The 24415-nt window shown below is 43.4% G+C and overlaps 1 long non-coding RNA gene across 1 annotated transcript; it reads right to left on the bottom strand.

Annotated features, from left to right (window-relative positions):
* Window positions 1-1322: 1322 nt before the first annotated feature.
* Window positions 1323-22422, bottom strand: LOC123365888. Its single transcript, XR_006577813.1, has 3 exons — window positions 22215-22422; window positions 2752-2821; window positions 1323-1650 (listed from the first exon to the last, which is right to left on the bottom strand). It is a non-coding gene; the product is annotated as an uncharacterized LOC123365888 (long non-coding RNA).
* Window positions 22423-24415: the final 1993 nt, after the last annotated feature.

The following is a 24415-nucleotide window of genomic DNA, read 5'->3' as shown; positions in this document are numbered from 1 at the left end:
CCAGCCCGGTAATTTGTACTGGCTTCCTTCCTCTCCCCTCTCCCCCCCCCCCCCGTTGGCCCTGTGTTGGGGGGGGGGCTGGGATCAAGTCTTGGACCAGCGGGTGTGTTTGAGGAGCTAGTCCATGTGCGCACTGGGGTACTGGAGGGCTGGGTGATGGGCAGGTAAAGCAGGGGACCTTGCAGGGACAGGCTGGTGGGGGGATGGTGGCGATGTGTGGTTCTGCCTTGTGTTGTCTGAGAAGGAGGGAAGCGTTTGGAGTGAAATGGCTGCACCAGGCCCACTAACACCCTTTTGTAGAGGGGTGTGCAGAACCGTTTAAAAAAAAATGCCTGAGGCTCCAGTCTGTTCATCAGCACCAGATACATGCCAGTGCCTCTTGGATTGCTCATCAGGGGGCCAGGCTAGTCTTTCTTACCCTCGGCCCCCTTCCAGCACTGGCTGTAGCTGCGGAGCAACAAAGATTTACAAGGGCAAGATGTCAAAGCAAAGACTCTAGCGTTTTCCCCTCCTGCCTTTTGACATGCTCTGTAGCCTTGCCCTAGACAGTTCATCTCTTCCATGTCTCTAGCCTGATCCTCCTCCCTTTGGCAAACGGGCACCCTGCCCTAGACAGTTCATCTCTTCCATGTCTCTAGCCTGATCCTCCTCCCTTTGGCAAACGGGCACCCTCCCTTTCTCTACCAGCAGTCAAGTTGTCTTCCATTTGGTTTTTCTAGAGAATATTATGGCAAAGGGGTGTTTTGTATAGTCAAGTATGAGAGGGGTAGCCGTGTTAGTCTGGTTTTGTAAAAAACGACAAAGAGTCCTGTAGCACCTTATAGACTAACAGATGTATTGGAGCATAAGCTTTCGTGGGTGAATATCTACTTCGTCAGATGCATGTACAGTCAAGAGGCATTTCTTGCTAGATACCTTTAGATACAAAGGAAATTGGATTTAGTATTAAGCAGTTCATAGGGACATCAGCTCATGGGAATAACATAATTTACGTCTATTAATAAGCATTGAAGATATAATCATCTAAAAGGGCTCACACAATAGAGGAATAAATGACATTCCCATGTGTTGATTTCCCATTAAAATGCTTAATTGTAAATCCAGTTCCCCTTATAACTAAATTTATCCAGAAAAACACACTTCTTGTCATTATAAAACAGCTCTTTGCCATTGCAGAAGCCAACATTAATTGCATTTGGTTTACCATGGTTCACCTATTTTTAAAAATGTATCTGCTGCTGAACATAATTGAGCAGACACTTGTTAGTGTCTGACATAAAAGTATGACAGGATCCCTGCCCTAAGGTCTTTATTATTAATGTGTATAGATAGAATGATGCATTCAGTATAGATGGAGGTGGGTGAGACGAATACTTGGGTGTCAGAACACAAGGATAGAATTGATGTTGGGAGACCGATTTTATTTTATGCTTTCATGTTAGGTTTTCAGTTATTTGTCATGCTACATTAACTTCCAGAGTTTTCTTTTTTAAAATCAGTATTATATAATTGTCAGACTGGAGTGGTAATAGGAATAATCTGAATTCAGATTAGGGGAAGAATGCTAGCCAGAAGGAGGAAACCAAAGCTGGTAGGCACACATGGACAGCAAGGCTGTTCTGGGTGGCATCGCAGAAGGTGCAGATTCTCCTGTGGGAGGGACAAAAACAGGCATGGGAGTGAGTGGAGTTGGTAGTGTCAGACATGCACTGGAATGTATTAATCAGAAGAGCTACGCGTACAATGTGCTTATCTTGCAGATTGTAGGAGTGTTTTCTAAACAAATAAAAATTAAGACTTAATAAAACCTGTAACAAGATCATCAAGCTTTCTTTTCTCAAATTCATGTAATCAAATTCAAATCAGCAGTTTAATGTAAAATTTATATACTGATCAATAAGATTTAACAAGTCTATCAGGCCTGATTCCGATCTCATGCTGGTTTTACACCTATGTAATTTTATTGACTTCAGTGGTGTTATTTCTGGTTTACAATGATGTAAGTGAGAAGAGAATCAGGCCCACATCAGGACTACTACTAGCAACCAATGGAGATTTCCCTTTAGCTCCATGGTGGAGCTTCAAAGTACTTCAAGTACTTTGAACTTTAAGTGTCCTGGTTCAAGTTTCACCTGGCATTAAGGTGAAGAGACAAAAAATGAAAGTGGTCCTTCATTTGACATGCGTAGGTGGTGATACTCAGCACAGGTACAGAATCCCTGAAACTCTGTTGCTGACAACGACAATAACACACTTACCACAATGAAAGGGAAAAAGTTACATGAAACCTTTGCAAACACTTCTGTGCACATACATGCAGTTAATTACTGGGGTTAATGGTGGGCAAATGATGTGAACAGTGGATTCAACCCACTCACCTGGCTGACATATAAAGGTGTGTATTGTGGGACAGAAGAATACAAAGAATCCATGGCACCACCCTGAAACTCCTGGCACACAGACAAATAAACCAGGCAGTGAGTTGGCAGCAACTTTTGTGAAGAAGACTACACATATGCAGTTACATAGTGTGAATGCAACAGCCGAAAAATGAAAAGAAAGCCAGAGAGATAGCCAATAAAGCTTATCTTTCTCCTTCAGTAATTAGAGAATCCGACTAGTTTTAAATATGGGTTTCACATACAGTCAAATATAATGCTCTTTCTTGTGTAGGAAAGGATAGGAAATTTTTTAACTTTCCTAGCATTTCCTTATCACCTTTCTGGTCTTCCTCCCTGAAGTCCTCCATACCTTCTCTTTAGAGACGCATCACCCTCAGGACTTTCTTCATTCTTTCCTCCTGTTTATAAAGGTTGTTATCCTATTAGGGAAGAGAAATCATATCACGTAATTAAGTGAGCAATCACACAGCTCAAATAATAAATGGGGCTGCCAATTAATCGCAGTTAACTCATGCGATTAACTCAAAAAATTAATTGTGATTAATCTCAATTTTAATCGCACTGTTAAACAACAGAATACCAGTTGCAATTTGCTAAATATTTTTGATGTTTTATCTACATTTTCAAATATATTGATTTCAATTCAACACAGAATACAAAGTGAACAATGAGCACTGTCTATTATTTTTATTACAAATATTTGCACTGTAAAAATGATAAGCAAAAGAAAGTATGTTTCAGTTCACCTCATACAAGTCCTGTAGTGCAGTCTATCATGAAAGTGCAATTTATAAATGTAGATTTTATTTGTTACATCACTGCACTCCAAAACAAAACAATATAAAATTTTAGAGCCTACAAGTCCACTTAGTCCTATTTCTTGTTCAGCCAATTGCTAAGACAAACAAGCTTGTTTACATTTATGGGAGATAATGCTGCCCGCTTCTTATTTACAATGTTACATGAAAGTGAGAACAGGCATTCTCATGGCACTTTTGTATCCAGCATAGCAAGGTATTTATGTGCAAGATATGCTAAACATTCATATACCTCTTCATGTTTCGGCCACCATTCCAGAGGACACATTTCCATGCTGATGAGCCTTGTTAAAAAAATAATACGTTAATTAAATTTGTGACTGAACTCCTTGGGGGAGAATTGTATGTCTCCTGCTCTGTTTTACCTGCATTCTGCCATATATTTCATGTTATAGCAGTCTCGGATGATGACCCAGCATATGTTGTTCGATATAACAACACTTCCATTGCAGATTTGACAAAACACAAAGAATGTACCAATGTGAGATTTCTAAAGATAGCTACAGCACTCGACTTAAGGTTTAAGAATCTGAAGTGCCTTCCAAAATCTGAGTGGGATGAAATGTGGAGCATGCTTTCTGAAGTCTTAAAAACACTCTGATGCGGAAACAACAGAACCTGAACCACCAAAAAAGAAAATCAACCTTCTTCAGGTTGATTCAGGAAATGAAAATGAATCATGCATCGGTCCTCACTGCTTTGGATCATTATCGAGCAGAACCTGTCATCAGCATGGATGCATGTCACCTGGAATGGTGGTTGAAGCATGAAGGGACATATGAATTTTTAGCACATCTGGCATGTAAATATCTTGCAACGCCAGCTACAACAGTGCCACAACCCCTGTTCTCATTTTCAGGTGACATTGTAAACAAGAAGTGAGCAGCATTATCTGCTGCAAATGTAAACAAACTTGTTTATCTGAACGATTAGCTGAAAAAGAAGTAGGACTGAGTGGACTCAGCTCTAAAGCAGGGATTCTCAAACTTCATTGCACCATAACCTCCCTTCTGACAATAAAGTTACTACATGACCCTTGGTTGGGGGGGGGGGTTGGAGCCTGAGCCCTGCTGCTCTGGGTGTGGGGAAAGGGGGCCACAGGCCAAGCTCTGCCACTCCGGGTTGGGGTGAGAGGGGGCTGCATCCTGAGCCCCATTGTCCTGGTTGGGGGTGAAGTTTGGGTTTCAGCTTCAGCCCTGGGTCCCAGCAAGTCTAATGCTGGCCCTTAGCAACCCCAGTAAAACCCCCACTTTTGGGTTCCGACCCACAGTTTGAGAACCACTGCTTTAAAGTTTTACATTGTTTTATTTTTGAAGGCAGTTATATTTTGTACATAATTCTACATTTCTAAGTTCAATTTTCATGGATAAAGAGATTGCACTACAATATTTGTATTAGCTGACTTGAAAAATACTATTTCTTTTGTTTTTTATGGTGCAAATATTTGTAATCATAAATAAGTATAAAGTGAACACTGTACACTTTGTATTCTGTGTTGTAATTGAAATCAATATATCTGAAAATGTAGAAAACATCAAAAAATATTTAAATAAATGGTATTCTATTGTTTAACAGCACGATTAATTGTGTGATTAATCACGATTAATTTTCTTAATCGTGCAATTAATCATGATTAATTTTTAATCACTTGACAGCCCTAATAAATTCTGAAAACAAATGCTCCAGAGTACTTGATAAGAACAGTTTTAAATATTTTTGAGCAATTACAAGTAACAAAAAAATCTATAAAAGCCGAGATGTGTTCACAGAGAATTCACAAACAAAAAAGGCCAAATGTGACTAATAAATTGTTCACAATTAATAGTTTGATCAGCTCTAATTACATTACAACATGCCAGACAAATAGCAATGGATCTTGCTGAACAAATAATTTTCCTTAATTTCGTTATTATTCATTTCATCTAAGTTGGCTGTAATCAGTGTAGAACAGCTTGGCAAAATTTGGATAGCGAAATTCAATCAGTTTATGCAGTCTTATTACCCTTCTGTCTCTGCATAGTGCAATATAATCAACCCTGCATGAGATTACCGAAAGAAGTATATAACCGCTATCCACCTAGTGCATGGCAGATAATGTTTGTATTGTGAACTGTGTTTTGGTGGCACACGGTCTTTTGCATGGAATTGTATTTTTCAACTGGGTCCTCTGTGCCAGTGAAAATGCCTCTGAATAAAGAACATTGGCATTACTGCAGAGTAATTAGCATTATACATTGTTTCCTTCAATCGCCTGCACTGAAGGACTTGGATAGGGTTGTCGTCATGCCATTTTTTAACTAGCTCAGCTGATTCTTCTCATTTAAAATCAGGTGCCAATATCATATTTCAACTAGCAATTGTAAATGCCTTTTGTTTTTCTTTTCATACACTGGACATTTCAAGAATTACTCCCTGAATGAGAAGAGGAACTGAAAGCTTGACAAAGCAGTGATGTTGTAATCCCTCTCACTTAGTCTGAAGGCTGAAGAATAGGATTTTTTTTTAAACTTGATTTTCTACCACAGCCCCTGGTTGTTGTTGGCCAGCCCATCCCTAGGGGCACTGTGCTGAGTCACATACTTGTCAAGTTTCAGAGTAAAGGTGATAGATGGTGCCAAAGGAGGTCAAGTTTGAGTAGGGGGTCTTGCTCTTTCCCTGGCCACATGCTGGGGACATTAAAAGATTATTCCAACTGTAAATAACCTAAGGACCATTCAATCATGGATACAAAAAGTTGAATAAAACAAAATTTCTATAAAATGTAGTGGTATTGCATCTCCATGTTTTCTTGTGTAGCTCTTTCTTCAAAACTGTCTTTTCCAATCTCTCCTCCACCAATTTGTCTTCTCTTCCCTCCATTTTGTCTTATCTCCCTTCTGTCTTCCCCATCCTGATTATATTCATTCTTCCCTTTCCCAAATCTTTTGTCTTCTCTCTTTCCCGCCCCTTTGTTTTCCATTTATATTCTTTTTTCTTTTGGCTACTCTCCTTCTCTCCACCACTACTTAGGCCTTCCATTCTTCTCCCCTGAATCTTCCCTTTCCCATCCCATCCCTCTGTTCTTTCCTCTATGTTCCTCATCCCCTAATCACTAACTTCCTCTACCCAGATTACAGTGAGAAGGGACAGAAGGGCCTGCCAGCCAGGAGAGGAAAGCTGCAGTAAACAACCTCTCTTCTTCCATAACACTTCCTCTCTCTCCTGTAGTTGCACTGGTTGTGAAATCTACAGCCAGTGCCTGGCCTGACTAGCTTGGCTAACTATTGGGCAGATGTACTACTAGATTCAAGGGAATTATTTGCTTCCAAGCCACAGAGCTCAGGACCACTATGTGGAAGCTAGTTTAATCCAATGACTGAATTAATTTCCATGAACCTTTACATAGCCTCCCCATCCACTCCAATCAGTAGCTCCTCTGTGCTGTCAATCTGTGGACACAAAAGCTGTGTGGAGTAAAATGGAATCAGTGGAGTAGCCAAGACTGCTCAGTGCTGCCAGCAGCAGGCCTGGTGACAGGAAGTCAAATTTAGGTTGCATAGGCCTCAATAAGGCCTAGTCCTGTGAATAAATAAGTATATGCTTAACTTTCTGCACAGTCTTCATTCCCAGTCACTTCAATGAGATTACTCATGCATAAAGCTAAGATTGTGCATAGGTTGAGACCTTACCTTCTACAGTGCAACAAAAAATACAAAGGAAGAACATTCTATGACCACCAATATAACTAATAGCACAGTTTTAAAGACATAATATATACTTATTTTCTGCCTAAATATGTGCCATTTTTTTATTTACACCTCATAGGTGCTGCTGAAAATATGGATGCCATCTGTACTCCAATTGTACCAAACATAGCTCAGATGCCTGGAGACATTAAGCAGACTAATGAAAACGGTATATTGGTGAGTCTAAAAAAATAAAATGTAAAGATTCTCCTTGCTAGAAAATATAAAATAAATACTCTTTGAGCAATAAAATAGTTGAACACAGTAAATGTGGCAGAACCAGAAATATATACAGGTGTGACAGATGAAGGGGTCTGCTTCAAAGAAGAACAGAAACAAGCTTGGAGGAAGTCACATTACCTTCAATCACTATGTGAGTCCAGCACGAGTGTGGAAAGAGACCTGCTGATTGAATTTTGCCTAGAGGATGGAATGTTTCCCCACAGACTGATTTATGACCAATCTTTGAAGAGAAATGGCTTTTGTAGCAAAGCTTTGGCTGCCTTTTTTATGTGGTGATAGAACTTACTTGCTCCCTGATCTACATGGCTCTTATTAATCACAGGCATTCTGTGCTGGGCCAATTTCATCATGATGTCTGTTCTTCTTTTGAAAGTCCTCTCTGCAATCTTTGCCATAATCATGTTTGGTGGGTGAATTTATTGTTGGCTGAGGGTGGGAGAGTGTGAAGCATAAAATACTAACAACCTGTTCTCTGACTGCTTGAATCTCAGTCCCCAGCTCAGAGCTGAGGCAGTTAAATGAAGTAAGAGAGTAAACAAGGAAAGGGGCAACAACATCATCTTAACCCTTTACCTACAATTCCATAAACTCTATCTAGGGGTACGTCTACACTACGGGACTATTCCGAATTTGCATAAACCGGTTTTGTAAAACAGATTTTATAAAATCGAGTGTGCGCGGCCACACTAAACACATTAAATCGGTGGTGTGCGTCCATGGTCCGAGGCTAGCGTCGATTTCTGGAGCGTTGCACTGTGGGTAGCTATCCCGTAGCTATCCCATAGTTCCCGCAGCCTCCCCCGCCCCTTGGCATTTCCGGGTTGAGATCCCAGTGCCTGATGGGGCAAAAATCATTGTCGCGGGTGGTTCTGGGTAAATGTCGTCAGTCACTCCTTCCTCTGGGAAAGCAACGGCAGACAAGCATTTCGCGCCTTTTTTCCCTGGATTACCCTGGCAGATGCCATAGCATGGCAATCATGGAGCCTGTTTTGCCTTTTGTGCCTGTCACCGTATGTGTACTAGATGCCGCTGACAGAGGCGATTCAGCAGTGCTACACAGCAGCATGCTTTTGCTTTTGCATGACAGCAGAGATGGTTATCAGCCATACTGCACCATCTACCAATCCATAAATTGGTAATAAGATGATCATGGTTACCAGTCCTTTTGCACTGTTCCATTTGCTGCTGTCATAAGTGCCCCTGGCTGCTCTTAGCCAGGGGCGCAAAAGCCAAAATTGGGAATGACTCCCTGAGTCAATCCCTCCTTTTTGGTATCTAAAAATAGAATCAGTCCTGCCTAGAATATGGGCAAGTGTACTAGAGAACCACTGTATCAGAGAACCAGAGAGCACAGCTGCTCTGTGTCAGATCCTGCAGAAATTATGAGCTGTATGCTATTCACAGGGGGTGCTCCTGCAACAACCCCACCTGTTCATTTCATTCTTCCCCCAGCCTTCATGGGCTACCGTAGCATTGTCCCCCCACTTGTGTGATGAAGTAATAAAGAATGCAGGAATAAGACACAGTGACTTGTTAGTGAAGGCAGCCTCCAGCTGCTATGATAGTCCAGACAGGACAGTAAGGAGTGCATCCCTCTGCTAGTTCAGGGGCACTTGAATCTTTTCTTTACACATGAAGGGTGGGGGCTGATGGAGCTCAGCCCCCTTTTGCTATGACGATGATGGATATCAGCCATACTGCACCATCTACCAGGAAAAATTAGGACCAGGCACCCTTGATCGACCTGACAGATGCTAGTACGCATGGTTACCAGTCCTTTTGCACTGCCCCATGTGCCAATAGGCTGATGATGACGATGGGTATCAATCTTATTGTACCATCAGCCACCCATGGCGGGGGGAGCAAGGATGTTGGTGTTGAGTGCTGCACCATCCTGTCTATCTGCAGCATTCAGTAAAGATAGGGTGACATGTAAGAGTCAAGACAGGATTGTTTTCCCTTTCACTTCTGGGGGTGGGTGGGGGGGTGCGTAAATTGCCTAGCTATGCCCTGACCCACCGCGGACACTGTTTTTGACCCTAGAAGCATTTGGCGCTCAGCCAAGAATGCAAATGCTTTTCAGAGACTGCAGGAACTGTGGGATAGCTTGAGTCCTCCAGTCCATGAGCGTCCATTTGATTCTTTGGCTTTCCGTTACGCTTGCCACGCAGCAGTGCGCTGAGTCCCTGCTATGGCGTCTGTCTGGAGATATTTAAAAAATGATTTTGAATTTCGTCTTCTGTAACGGAGCGCTGATAGAACAGATTTGCCTGCCCTTACAGCGATCACGTCCGCATCGTCCATGCTGGAGCTCTTTCTTTATTTTGATTTTTAATTGCATCACCACCCGTGCTGATCGGAGCTCCACGCTGGGCAAACAGGAAATATTCAAAAGTTCGCGGGGCTTTTCCTGTCTACCTGGCCACTGCATCCGAGTTCAGATTGCTGTCCAGAGCGGTCAGTGGTGCACTGTGGGATACCGCCCGGAGGCCAATACCGTCGATCAGCGGCCACACTAACCCTAATCCGATATGGTAATACCGATACTAGCGCTACTCCTCTCGTTAGGGAGGAGTACAGAAACCGGTTTAAAGAGCCATTAAAATCGATATAAGGTGCCTCCTAGTGTGGACGGTTGTGGCGTTAAATCGGTTTTACACTCCTAAAACCGGTTTAAACGCGTAGTGTAGACCAGGCCTAGGAGAGCAACTGTATTCAACTCACTCACTCCACTGTAGCAGTAGGGGCAGATCAGGAAAAAAGAAACAGCTTCATAGTCATTCTCCACCTGGAATTTTTTATATCTACTTCATACTATAGCTGAAACTGAAAAAGCCCAAACCCATCCCCTTTCTTCATCATCATCATCATCATTATTCTGGAGAAGATAAAGATTAAAACATTGAATGTCAGGAAGATGCTGGAGATTTCCAATACTACATTCATGCTGGTGAGCCAATCGAAAGATCGATAATATTCTTATATAGAAAATGTTATAGTTGTTAGACAATCTCAGACAATTAATGTACTAACTCTGTACCATACCACATTATATCTGTAGCTACAGAAATATGACTGAAGTCAGATATGAAATATTCAATTACAAAATGACACTATTTCTCTCATGAAGAGGCTAGATTACGATATATTCAGAATTACAAAATATCTCATAAAAAGTGTGATTTCTAAAAAAACCCAAGCATCAACTGTATGGTTTACAGATATCTATTAATGGTCCAAATCTGCTACCCTTGCTTAATGTGAGTATGCGTGACATAATTGCCCCGCACATAAACTAATTCACACAAGCTCAATATATCAAAAATTACTATGTCAAGTTTTAATCAGAGAAAAATTATTACACTGGAAAAAACTGAAAACGGTATCATTTATTCTAATTACTTCAGAGTCAGAAAAAGTTTCCATTTCTCTCCTCAACCAGAAACAAATTAATCCCCAGTCTAGCAACCTCTTAAGCATGTGTTTAACTGTATGCACCATAAGTAGTCCAAACCACTTCCATGAGATTACTCATGTGCATAATGCTAATCACATGCCACCAGGGCTTTCCTTTCTGCAGTGCAACACAAAATACAACGCAATAACACGTCATGACCACAAATATAACTAATAACATGTATTTAAACAGATAGTACATACTTACTTCCTGCCTAGCTATGCACTGCTTTTATTTACTTGTCATAGCTGTACCTGAAAATATGGATGCTGTCTCTACTCCAACTGCACCAAACATAGTTTAGATACCTGGTGACATTAAGGCCATGTCTATATGTACAGTGCTGCATTGGCGCAGCTGAACCAATAGAGCTGTGCTGCTGCAGCGCGTGTGGCGAAGATGCTCTATGGCGATGGAAGAGAGCTCTCCCGTCAGCATAAAAAACCACCTCTGCGAGAGGCAGAAGCTATGTCGGCAGGAAAGCGCTTATGCCATCGTACTTATGTCGCTCAGGGGAATGGTTTATTCATAGGCAGTAGTGTAGACATAGCCTGTAGTGTAGACATAGCCTAAGTCACTAAGTAGACTGGTGACAGCGATATGTTGGTGAGTAGAAAATAAAACCTCACAATTCTCCTCACTAGAAAATATAACAATCAATGTTCGAGCATCAAAATAATTAACATAGTATATGTTACGTGCCCTTAACTATGACCATATTTAAAATATTCATAATCAAAATAACAATGTATCCCTACAAAAAATGTTCCGCAATACATTCTTCACGGTATAGTCCTGCTCTCTCTAGCACCCCACGAATACTAGTAACTTAGACAGCCACACATAATTAATGAGTATTGTTATTATTTATTATTTATTTAAGTTACCATAGTGCCTAGAAGTCCCAGTCAAGGACCAGGACCCCACTCGGCTAGGTGCTGTACAAACACACAACAAAAAGACAGACCCTGCCCCAACAAGCTTACAATCTAAGTATAAGATAAGAGACAACAGATGGATACAGACAGACCAACAGAGGAGTACTAGGAAACAAAGAGACAATATGGTAGGCTGTGGTCTCAGCACACCAGCTCCCACGTGCAAGTGACACTAACAGGTAACCAGTGCTTGTTAGCTACAGTCCAGATGTAGCAGCATAAAGTGTCTCATGAAAGGGAGCAATAATATCAGTATAACCTTTCCGAAGAATTAAAGATGGGAACAAGCTGTGAAATTCTGATCCCGAAGGGGGGTGGAATTAAAAACTTTGTTCTGGATTCTCTTCTGTACTCAATGTCCAATGGGCTGCTCTAAAATCCCCTAGGAGCTATCCATCAGTTCTTCTCTGGCCAGACCCCGTCTCACCCCTGACACACACGGTACATTGGAAGCTCCAGGGGGTAGTACAGGAGCTGGCTTTGCTGACTCTGACAGTTATGGCTATATCTATGCTGCAAAGAAAAAAACCCTGCTGCAGTGAGTCTCAGAACCCAGGTTTATTGACTCAAGCTTGTGCTATGGGGCTAAAAATAGCAGTGTAGATGTTCCTGCTTGGGCGGGAGCCCAGGTTCTGAGACCAGCATCTGCACTGCCTATTCATAGCCCCATAGTGCAAGCCCTGCAAGCCCAAGTCAGTCTCAGAGCCCAGGCTTCAGTCTGAGTGGGAATGTCTGCACTGCTATTTTTAGTCCTGTAAAGTGAGCCCGAGTCAGTAGACTTAGGTGCTGAAACTTGTTGCCGCAGGTTTTTTTTCCCACAGTGTAGACTCCCCCAAGCTGGAAGAAATCCCCAGATGAGGAGATCTGGTGGCTTTTTGGACCCTTTGTGCTGCCAAAGCATCACCAAAGAATTGGAGTAAAGGAGAGAATTTAATCCATCATGTTTAAAAAGTAGAGCGAAAAAAAATCAGCTAATTATGAATACCTGTGATCTCAGTCTGACAGCCTCATTATCATCCCTCCCTCTTTCTCCTCTCCCTCTGCCCAAACCCCTCAGCTACTCAGCCATATAAGCCAGCTAAAAGCCATGTAGTCAAAGTATAGGTCCAAAACTTTTTGGAACAGGATGAATTTTTCTTCCACTTGGAAAAGATAACTCTATTCAGCCAACTTCTCTGCCTGTAGCAGTCATTTCTCTCGCCATCTCCTTTATTAATTTTTATTTTATTCATTTTTGTAGACTCGTAACATTATACACTAAAATATTATGTTAAGTTACAGTTGTAAAGTCAAGTCAAGTGCTCAAGACTTAGGAAATGATAGAATGAAGGTTGCCCTGTGCAACCTTAATTCAGCCTCCCTTGTTCATATGAATGATAAACTTTAATTACATGTACACACACAATTTTTTCCAGAGGACCCTTGCCTCTTTCAGTGTACAGAATGGATAGTGCTCACAGTCTCCCTGTTCTCTATTTCTGTGCCTTGTGCCACAGCAGACCCTAGATGCCAGATGCAACAATTGAGGTGAAGCCCTGATCAGCTCCTGGAGTCCAGGGATGGGCCATACCCACTACAGATGGACTCTTGGGGAAATTTAGCTGCCATTCTCTGACAAGTGTGACAGGCTGTGGCCCTCCACTCCTATCTTCTCATATAAATGGCTCTGAATCCTCGAGTTCGTGACCACCATTGTGTACTTTATTTGTATTTTATCAACCATTACCCTCTTCAGTCCTGTGCAGCAATTCCATTTACAGTGTCATGCAATCATAAGAGAGGGAAGAGATCTCCCCACACAGAGCTGTCCCCTTACCCTGGCTGGCTGGTCAGCCGACTGGCCTGCCTTTCTTTCTCTCCTTCCCTCTCCTCTCTTCTCCTTTCCTGGCACTTCCTTCCTGTGCTCATTTTCTACTCTTGCAGGCTAATTAGCTCCTTAGCTTTCCTCAGCCCAAACTGATCTAGAAATTAGCCACTCGTTCCCTCAATCAAGCCCTCTCTGGGGAACTATTTGGATTTACAGTGACCAGAGTGCTGATTGAGCTGCTGGCTCTCAGCACTCTGCCACACAAGTCTGTATGGAATGTATGAACTAAGATGTCTTGAAGGCTTATAATTTTCCCAAATTTGGGCAGTTTTTCATGAGGCTAGTAAAAGGCACATCCACAACACCAGGACAATCCTCCTGCCAATGTTCAATTCCTGCTCACAGGCACTGAGATGGTAGAGCTTCTCAATGAAATGTCTGTTACAAAAATTAACACGATTGTCCCCTAACTTCATTCTGACAAATGGCCCAACTGTTTTTGCTGAAGTATTCCAGAAATATTTGGCCTAACACAGATACCTGGCATGGAAAATCATTGCTAGTAAAGTTTGCAGATGACACAAAGATTGGTGGTGTAGTACACAGAGAACGGTTTACTCTTACAGAGTGATCTATATCACCTGGTTAAATGGTAACAATCCAAAAAAGTTCATTTTAGTGCCACCAAATACAAGGTAATGCATTCAGGGAAAAACAATGCAGGTAATAACTGTAGGATGGGAGACTCTATCTTGGAATGCAGTTCTCAGAGAAGGCCTTGGGGGTAATCATAAATCACCTCAGTATTAGCTGTCAGAGCAGTGCTGTGGCAAAAAGGGCTAATGTGATCCTTGGATGTATAAAAAGTGGAATACCATGTAGAAGTAAGGAAGTGATCTTGCCTCTGTTCATGCATTGGCAAGACCACTACTAGAATCCTGTGTCCCATTTTGGTGCCCACCAAGGATGTGGAATTCCTGAAGAGAGTTCAAAGGAAGGCCACAAAAAAGATTCAGTGACTGGAAAATAAGCTTATGACATGAGGCTTAAGGAGTTCAACTTATTCAGTATATCAAGGAGAAGGTTGAGAGGTGAATTGATCACCGTGTATAGGTATTTACATATGGAAAAGAGATCTGACAGTGGGGTGCTCATCAATATTGCTGGCAAAGGCATTACAAGATGTAATGGCTAGAAGTTGAAATTAGACCAATTCAGCATTGCAATAAGATGCAATTTCCTAGCAGTGAGGGTAATTAAACATTGGAACAGCTCACCAGGGGAAGTGGCAGACTTGCCATCACTTGGAGTTTTTAAGACAAGATTGGATGTTTCCCTAAAAGATATGCTATATTCTGGAAGAAGTTCTGTGGCCTATGTGCACAGTAGGTTGGGCTGCCTGGTCGTAGTGGTCCCTTCTGGCTTTGGAATCTGTGAATCTATGAGTCCCCCTGTTCATCCCCTTCCTTCATAGGCCACAGGGAGAAAGAGAATGCCTGAATTTCCCTCCACATGCTCATAACACTCTTAGCTCCACATTAATCAAATAATCATAGCTCATGCTTCAGGGCTTCAGTCAGTCACCTTCAGGCATCAGGAAAGATATAATTGTCAGATGTATTCTGGTTTTGTTTCATTGGTTTGGTTTGGTTTTTTTTCCACCTTCCTCTGAAGAATCAGAGGTTGGCCACAGCTGGAGGTGGGACACTAGATGTGGTGAAACAGTGCTCTGAGGTGGTATATAGAATACTCTTTCGTAGGTGCCAGGCTGTGTGCCCACATGCACAGGATCAAATTGATTGTCATATTAGGGGTCAGGAAGGAATTTTCTCCCAGGTCACACTGGCAGGAGGCAGTGGGTGGGCATTGCCTACCTCTGCAGCATGGGATGTAGAGTGCCTTCTGGGATCACCTCGGCATATCTTACCTGATCAATCCCTGCCATCACAGGTGCCTTGTGCATTGGTGGTACCTCAATCTCTCCTGTTCTCTGCTAGTGGCACACTACAGTTTTGTCTCCGGAGGACTGAAATGCTTTAGTCTAACTAAAGTCATTGGGTTCAATGTAGGGGTAGCTGGGTGAGATTTAATGAGCTATGATATACAGGAGGTCAGATTTGATGATCTATGTTCTTTTCTGGCCTCGAACTCTCTGAAATCTATAAATCTATGATCCTTTCCATTAAATGTCTTTAGGGAATGCGGGTATGGTGTGGGATCCCTTCTCTGTTAGTTAGTTCCAAACTCCCACCCCTTGCCTTGGGGTGAAGGACCCTTCTACAGCCTTGGGGAGGCAGGGATTTAGCCTGAAATCATGCCACCTTTATTAGCCAACAAACAGTTCCAGTGCCCCACCAGCATTAGTCCCTCAATTACCAGTCAGTGCACCTCCTTCCCTTTCGTCTCTGGCCAATTCTCACCCATGAAGCAAGCTCATGGTGGAACCATTTATATAATGGGCGTGTTGTGAACCACTCAGCCAAACTGTAAACCCTGTATATGATGGAATTCACTTCAAGCCAGGAGGTGCAGCAGCATTCCCAACACCCCTAATTCCAGCACCTATGCATCGTGGCCATACAAATAGGCTCTCCCCTTAGCATGTCCCCCTGCTCTGAGCTCAGACTCCTAGTCTGTTGTGTCCCTGCACCCGCATGTGCCCTCTCTAGCAGCCTCTGCAGTCCTTTCTTGAATCTTAATCCCATCCTCCTATCTAGCCAAGGAGAATTGGCAGCAGCAAGTAGGGGTGGGGGTCTCCTGCCAGCTCTCTAGCCAGCCAAGGCTCTCAAGCAGGGGAGTGGCCAGCTTCTCTTGTCTGCCCTTCCCCTAGCCAATCAGGGTTCAGAGGACAGGGCCAGACTCCAGAACACTGCTGCTGATCCGTGGAGTGGAACTGCACAGTGACTATTTACCCTTTCTCCCTACTTTTTATTTATGTATTTATCATTCATTATTATTACCATTATTATTTTATATATACATAGCAGCAGAAGCATGGCCTTCTAGCTTCTGCGTTACTTAGCAATAAGGCAGTTAAACAGATACAAGCTATATTCAATCTGGCTGAAGTGCACATTATTCTCTGAACCACTCTATAATCTAGGGAGGACTCACTGCCTACACATTTTTAAACACTCTGAACATAATAGAGAATGAAGGGCTGGTTCTAGGCAGCACTTCTGGCAACATAAAAGCTTGTTTAATATTCAGGGCGCACATTCCTAAAACGTTGATGTACCTTTTAAAACATCTCACTGCACATCCACGCCTCACTACCAAGATTTTATTTTTAAGGTTCTGACTTGTCTCCTGTTTCTTTGATTCATCAGTCTTCAAAAATGGTAAATGCTGGCGAGGAAACTACTGAAGAGAAAACAAATAAACAAACTAAAAAGACCAAAAGCAAAAAACAAACAACTACAGAGAAATTTCCCACTTCACATAGAGCTTCCCATTTTGCTAAGGTTTACTGTATTTCTCATTTTACTAACTTTGTCCTGACCTCTCCAAGATCCATATCTTTGACCTTTTCTGCAACTGGAATAGCAATCGTCAAGGTCAAATGCTTGGAATGGGGAATATTACTGTTTGGGTGATTTTTCCAGTTGTCCTCTTGGTCAAGTTACTTTACTAAGACCCTGATCCTGCAAAGATTTAGACATGTGCTCAGCTTTATGTACTGTGATTTCAGTGGGGCTACTCATAGGGCATAAATTAAGCATATGCATTAATCTTTGCTGGACTGAGGGTACCGAGTGCCCGCAACATCCATGGAGCAGAGCTGATTTTGACTGATTAGTACTTATTAGTATTCAAAACTCTTCCATACAAACACACAAGGCTTCTGTTGGATTACATACCTTAGCCTTAGGGCCCTTCTTCCTGTTGAATAATTTGCAATGCCTTATAATCTTTTTGCTGCCATTCTGTCTCACCATAGTAACATTGGTTACATAAGAATCTCTTCACTTGTGACTCTTTTGTACTTTGTGAGCATGGTCTATTTATTTCAGAGCTCCTGTTCTTCACAGTTGATCATTATATATAATTCAAATGCAATTAATTCAGTGTAGACAGCTCACAGGACTGTCAAGACAGTACCTTAGCAGCCTCTATCTGTGATTTTGATTTTCTTTAAGATTGCAAACAGATATTGTCTCGGAGTAGAGGTGGCTTATTAATCATAATGAGGAGGCAGCAATTATGTTTTTAGTCTAGGAATTTGGAAGATGCCAAATGATTTCCTAGAGTTCATTGGATGAACTTTCATCCAAGGCTGTTTCAGCACACCATAATTGATTTTCCTAGTGTAGTTCAGATATGCCAGTGAAACTTGACAGAATGGTGAGTTCCTAAAATTGAACCAAGTAACATCACAAACACAAACTCAATTATGGCAAACTTTAAAGAAATGAAAAAAAGATCTGATACAATGTACATATTTGTGCCACATCTCAGAAATTTTAGTATTGTAAAAATAAAAAGGCCTATACTAAAAAGAAGCTATCCTTAACAAGACTGGGAAGTAAATTCTAATGAGAACACTTCAAATAAAACTAGCTAGAATCACAAAAATCACTCCAAAAACAGTGCCAGATCACAACAAAGATAGGGAGACAATGAGAAGCGATCACTGAGCCAGATTCCTCAAAGGAAGTATACAGGTGTGATGGGGCACCTGCCCCACACTGGGCTCTAAGGGGTTAATAGAGACCTAGCGAGGCTGTGCAGGAGGCAGCCAATCAGAGAAGAGCTGAAGGGAGCAGCCAATCAGGGCCAAGAAGGCCCATATAAAAAGGGAGCTGCAGAGCAGAGGAGGACTGTTCTCTGCTGGGAGCCCAGGGAGGAAGGCCTGTATGTCTGGAGGCCTGAGAGAACTCACAGCACCCTGGACAGAGCAGTGCTACTAGCAGGGACTAGGGGAGTGAGAGACAGCTGCTGGAGTTTGCAGGCTGAGGCAAGGGCAAAGAGGATGTTGGCCACATGAGGAAGTGGCCAGATAATTTGCTGCATAGCCACTAAGGAAAGTGGCTGAACAGCAGATTGCAGGTCCCCCAGAAAGGGGCAGCACAGTGTGTGGCATGGCTGGAGGGTTGTGTTGCTCAAGAGAATGTTGCAGTACTTGGAGAGATGTGGGTCCTAGAGCAGGAGTGACAGCAGTGAAGCACCATCTGAAGAGGGCATATTAACATGCAGAGCTAATTCCCATGACAGCTGGCAGGAAGAGTGATGAGTGAACCCTGTTACAACAATCTTTCACTCTAATCACTCCCAAACCATTGTAGTTTAGGAGAGGCAGCATAGTCTAATGGACAGGCCATTAGACTTCCATTCAGGAATTCTCTGGTGTTCTACCCCTAGATCTGCCTCTGACGTGAGCTTGGGCAAGTCATCTCATCTCTCTGTATCTCAGTTTCATCATCTATATATTGAGATAATGATGCTTGCTTTCCTTTTAAAGTGATTTGAGATCTATGGATTAAGAATGCTCTATAATTATTAGTATGTATAGTGACCTGATATTCCAGAATTCCTTGTGCCTCCAAATTCAAATTTTCTTACAGCATTCTAGTGAAAGAAATGCCAAATGCTGTAATCTATTATTTTTATTAATTTTCTGTTCTTTCTCTTTAATCTTCCTTCACTTAACTTTTCTTCCATCTTCCTGTATCTGTAGCCTACCAAGGAACTAATTGAATAGTTAGTTAATAATAGTTAATAATTCCATATTCCTCCTTTACTACTGAATCAATCAGTACCAATTAGCCTATAATTACTTACATAAGTAGGCCAGACCTTACATTTCCAGAATCCTGCAATCAGGGCCTAACCAGTTTTTTTTTTAAACTCTCTAATTGTTGGTGCTAATCTCATCATTCACTTTTAAAAGGTGTCAAGCTTGGCTTGGCTTGTTTAGTCTAGGAAAACAAAGGCTGAGAGGAGATATGATTGTTCTCTATAAATATATTAGGTGAGTAAATACCAGGGAGGGTGAAGAGCTATTTAAACTAAAGGACAATGTATCAGAGGTAAAAGATGGATTTCCACTCCATACGTAAAAGATGGATTTCCACTCCATACGTAAAAGATGGATTTCCACTCCATACGTAAAGTCTGACTTGCATCTGAAGAAGTGGGTATTCACCCACGAAAGCTCATGCTGCAAAACGTCTGTTAGTCTATAAGGTGCCACAGGATTCTTTGCTGCTTCTAAAGGACAATGTTGGCCCAAGAACAAATTGGTGTAAACTGGCCATGAACAAATTCTAGCTGTGAATTAAAAGGTTTCTAAACATCAGTGGGGTGAGGTCCTGGAACAGCCACCCAGTAGAAGTTGTGGGAACAAATAACTGAATTAGTTTTAAGATAGCTGGACTTCAACAAATTTATGAGTGCACTTGTATGATGGGTTTCTTGTGAGGGAAGGGGGCAGGACTCAGCAGCCTTGGGGCTCAATTCCAGTTAATGTCTTATGTGCCTAAAACTCATGCTTCAGAATTGCAGAGGATTCCTTGCACCCTTCCATTTCCCAAGTATTCTGAAGACTCAGACGACCGACCGTGGCTGGAGGTGGGCTAGGGCTCTGAGTTGGCACAGAGCATCCTCTCTCTCTCAGGTGCTTGGCTGGCTGGTTGTTGCTCACATGCACATAGTCTAACTGGATCTAGACTGTTCTCAGTGGTAGCAGATGACAGAACAAGGAGTAATGGTCTCAAGTTGCAGTGGGGGAGATTAGGTTGGATATTAGGAAAAACTTTTTTCACTAGGAGGGTGGTGTTACCAAGGGAGGTGGTGGAATGGGTTACCAAGGGAGGTGGTGGAATCTCCTTCCTTAGAGGTTTTAAGGTCAGGCTTGACAAAGCCTTGGCTGGAATGATTTAGTTGGGGATTGGCCCTGCTCGAACTTGATGACCTCCTGAGGTCCCTTCCAACCCTGATATTCTATGATCACCATATGTTGAGCTGGGAAAAAAAAATTTCCTGGCTCAGACTGGCAGTAACCTTGGGAGTTTAGTTGTCTTCCTTTGCAACATGGTTGCCGGTCACTTGCCAGAATTATCTGGGTATATTTCCCTGCCACTGCAGGGACCTCGGGCATTGGTTCATCTTGATCCTGCCTATTCTTTGCATGTGGCACATAATCATTTTGTATCCTGTGGGCTATAATATTTTGGTCTAATTTTGGTTGTTGGGTTTAGTGCACAGGTGTTGGTGGCCTGTGATGTACAGGAGGCCAGACTAGATACTTTGTAGGTCCTTTCTTGCTTTAAACTCTGACACTGACTTTTAGTTGCAGAGCTTCCCCTCAATGGTTACCCCATCACTAGGGTTAAAGGTTTGACACCGCAAACTTTTCCTGAGACTAGGCTTTTGGCCTATAGAGAGGTTTCCACAATACTGTTTGGTGGTCAATGTGTAGCTTTGATAGAGCCACCTGGGCTTCCACCAAGAGCACTAAGATCTCATCTAGCTTCTTCCCAGCCACTAGGTGGCTGCCTGCAGCTAAGACAGCTCCTTCTCTGAACTGCTAATGTAGCTTCTTGCCTCTAGGTAGGCAGCTAATGGGAGAAGCCAGCTCAGAGCTCACTATTGGCTGCAGTAGCTTCCCTTAGGGATGAAGTGATCCTCCCTCTGAGATGAATATATTTTCTATATAGTCACTGGGAGCTGATGGTGTGAACTGATAACGTCCCCTAGCTACAATCTGCTTATCATTTTCCTGTTGGTGGAACCTAGCAAACAGTTTCCTCCCTAAAGTGGTTCAAGATCAGAGGGGCTTTTCTTCAAGCCATTGTTTCACAAATGTGTGGTGGTGCCTAAGAGCAATAAATGCTCTTTCAGAACAGCAGCCTGTCACAAGAAGTGTCAGATTTTTTTCTTTTCCTCTCCCTCTCCCCCCCAATAAAGATTTTCTTGTGCAGCCCGCTATAAACTACTTTAAGGATTCTTCAAGTCTTTTATTTAAAGAAATCTGAACTAATATTCTGTTTCTTCCTGCAAGCCAAGCTGTCTGAAATCTGAAATTTCTGAAACCAATGATAATTCTGATTTTTGGAAAAATCAGATTTCCAAATGCTGGCATTAATCCCAGTGATCCTTTCTTTTATTTCTGTCAGTGCACAGTTAGATGTAATTTTTTTTCTTTTTAAAATATGTTTTTAAATAGAATCTAATGGCTTGTGAAGGACAGTAGACTGACAGTCTATGGCTCTGATCCAACAAAGTACTTAAGGACATGTGAAAACTCAAGCATGTGAGTAATCCCACTGAATTCAAGAGTATGCTTCAAGTTAAACATGTGCCTCAATGTTTTGATCTGTATGGCTCTGATTGAGCAAAGACATACACACACACACACACACACACACACACACACACACACACACACACACACACACACACACACACACACACACACACACACACACACACACAAATTGAGCTTTCCTCATGGTTCCCACCTGCTGAACTGAAAGGACCACTGGCATAGTTCCAGGCTTATCTGCATCTCTGATGCCTTTCTTGGCCCCCTTAAGGGCATTTACTCAGGTCTCAGGCGTCTTAGCCATCTTCTCTCTTGGGGCATATCCTGCTTCCTCCAGACTGGGTATTTGGGCTTGCAGCCTCCCTGCCCTTCACTAAGTTTAAACTAGCGGGTCTGAGCTTAGTCCGGACACTGCAGTTTTGTTCCTTTTCAAAGGGCTATAACTACCAGTGCTCAGCCAGCTGTCACAAGGCACAATACATTTATTTTTAGAACAAAAGCATTACAGGAAAAACTTATCAGAAAACAATTAAAGGTCTACACACTTGTTAGGCTTACCAGAAGTCATCAGCCTTCCACAGAGGGAATCTGGTAGGTTTCAAAGTCCTTCAAATGCTTCCCACAGGGATTCACACTATCCATTCTTCTCCCTTCTCTAGGTTAGCTGGCTTCGATAGCAGAGAAGTGAGGCCATGGCAGCATGGTCTTCAGTGTAGGCAGAACAAACCCACCTGGGACCTTGAGTAATGACTTGCATGGCTAGCCCATGCTGAAGTTTGTGCTGCCGCAGCTTCACTGGTTTGATTAAGCTAGCTAAATTAAAGTGAGCTCAAGTATGTCTACACACAAGTTGCATTCACACCCTGTGATTGCAATGTAGACATACCCTCATTCTCCACTAATGCAGCCATTGCCAGTACAAAGAGGTCAGAAAACATGTAAGACATTTGCTCTTAGATGAAGAGCAGCTGACTTAAGCTGAATGCAGGAAACACCACAAAGGAGAAACAATTGGCAGAACTAGCCAATTGAAGGTCTACAGCCCCCTTTCATCAAAATGGTGCAAAGCATCAGGTCCCATGTGCCTCTTCACTAGGCTTGAATGGCCAGGCAGTGTCAGTATCTAAAAATGCCTTCTAGAGTGGGAGATGTCCCTTCCTTCTAGACAAGGACCTGGTCACAGAGATCCAAGTATTTGTCACCTCCAAGCTGGACTACTGTAAACTCAGTACAGTAGATGCTGCTAATTAGCAACAAGTTGCCAATAAACAGAAAGCAGGTTTGTGGGGCTGGAGCCAAGGAAGGAAGTGCTGGGACATGCCTTCCCTATCTGCAGCCCCACAAACCTGCCCGCAGGCAGGGTAGCAGCAGGGAAGGGGCTGCAGCCTGGATGCTGGGGCTTTGCATGGGTAGGGGAGATGGTTAGGGCAGCAGCAGGCAGAGGTACCATGCAGCTCTGTGGGCCCCCAGCACCTGGTATCTGGGCTGCAGCCCTCCTCCCTGCTGCTGCCCTTCCCCCAGCCTGCCCTTCCAGCCCACAGCACCAGGACTCTGGCAGGGGTTCCCCTGTTGGGGAACCTCCTGTACAATCCCTGGGCACTGGCCATAGGCAGCTTTCTGGGGCTGCAGCCAGGGAAGACACCTCCCCTTGCTTCCTTCCCTGGCAGCAGCCCTGAAAACCTGCCTCCAGCTCAGGCCTTTCTTCTAAAAAAAGTTATCAATAAGTTATATGCTGGTGCCAATATCCAAACCCCATGAGTGTTAAGTCAGTGGCTGGGATTGGTTCCAAGCAAAATGTTGCCATTAACCAGAAGTTAACAGGGGTGCTATTAAGTGACATCTATTATCTATATATGAAGCTGAAAGTGAGGACAATGAAAGTGACATACAGAATGCCACTGCCTGTCTTCCCCATAGCTTAGGGTGCCGTGAGCACATCAGGCCCAGGTCCAAATCCCTTCATTAGGTCCCAGACAGCTTCTGATGCTACTATAAGGCCTTGATCCTAATTTTCAGATGGATCAAGCTCCAGCTGTAGCAAAGACCAAATTTTGATCTATGAATGAACATGAGAGCTGCACTCCTCTGGGACAATACAGATCACAAAGCCCAGGACAAAGCATGCAAGAGCTGCAGGGCCAGTGCAAGGAAGTTTCACGCCCTAGGCGAAACTTCCACCTTGCACCCCCCTAGCCCTGCAGCAGCTCCCCGTCCCCCCCCTCTGGCCTGAAGCACCACCACCCCGCAGCAGCTCCCTCTGGGAGCCTTGCAGCAGCTCCCCACCCCAGCTCACCTCTGCTCCGCCTCCTCCCCAGCATGCTGCCCTCGCTCTAATTCTCCTCCCCTCCTAGGCTTGCAGTGCGAAACAGCTGATTGGCGCCGCAAGCCTGGGAGGCAGGAAAAGTGGAGTGGGGACTGTACTCTCGGGGAGGGGGTGTAGCAGAGATGAGCTGGGGTGGGGAGCTGCCACACAGCTCCCCGGGCCGGGGGGGTGGGGAGCTGTCACGGGGAGGAGGGTGTGCCTCGGGGCGGGAGCTGCCGCAGGGCTCCCCACCCCAGCTCACCTCTGCTACGCCCCCTCCCAGAGCACGCCGCCCCTGCCGGCAATGACAATTGCATGGAGCAGCCACTGCACTGGGAGAGGGAGTCTGAGCCGCAGGTGTCAGCGTGCCACCGGCAGCCCAGCCCAGGAATGCTGTAAAAAAAAAAAATTGGGGGGCACCGCTTTTTGGCGCCGCCAAATCTTGGCGCCCTAGGCA

Source organism: Mauremys mutica, chromosome 3, assembly GCF_020497125.1.
Source record: "Mauremys mutica isolate MM-2020 ecotype Southern chromosome 3, ASM2049712v1, whole genome shotgun sequence".
NCBI lineage: Eukaryota > Metazoa > Chordata > Testudines > Geoemydidae > Mauremys > Mauremys mutica.
The sequence above is the reverse complement of the archived record's forward strand: the minus strand, read 5'-3'. Positions and strand labels throughout refer to the sequence as shown.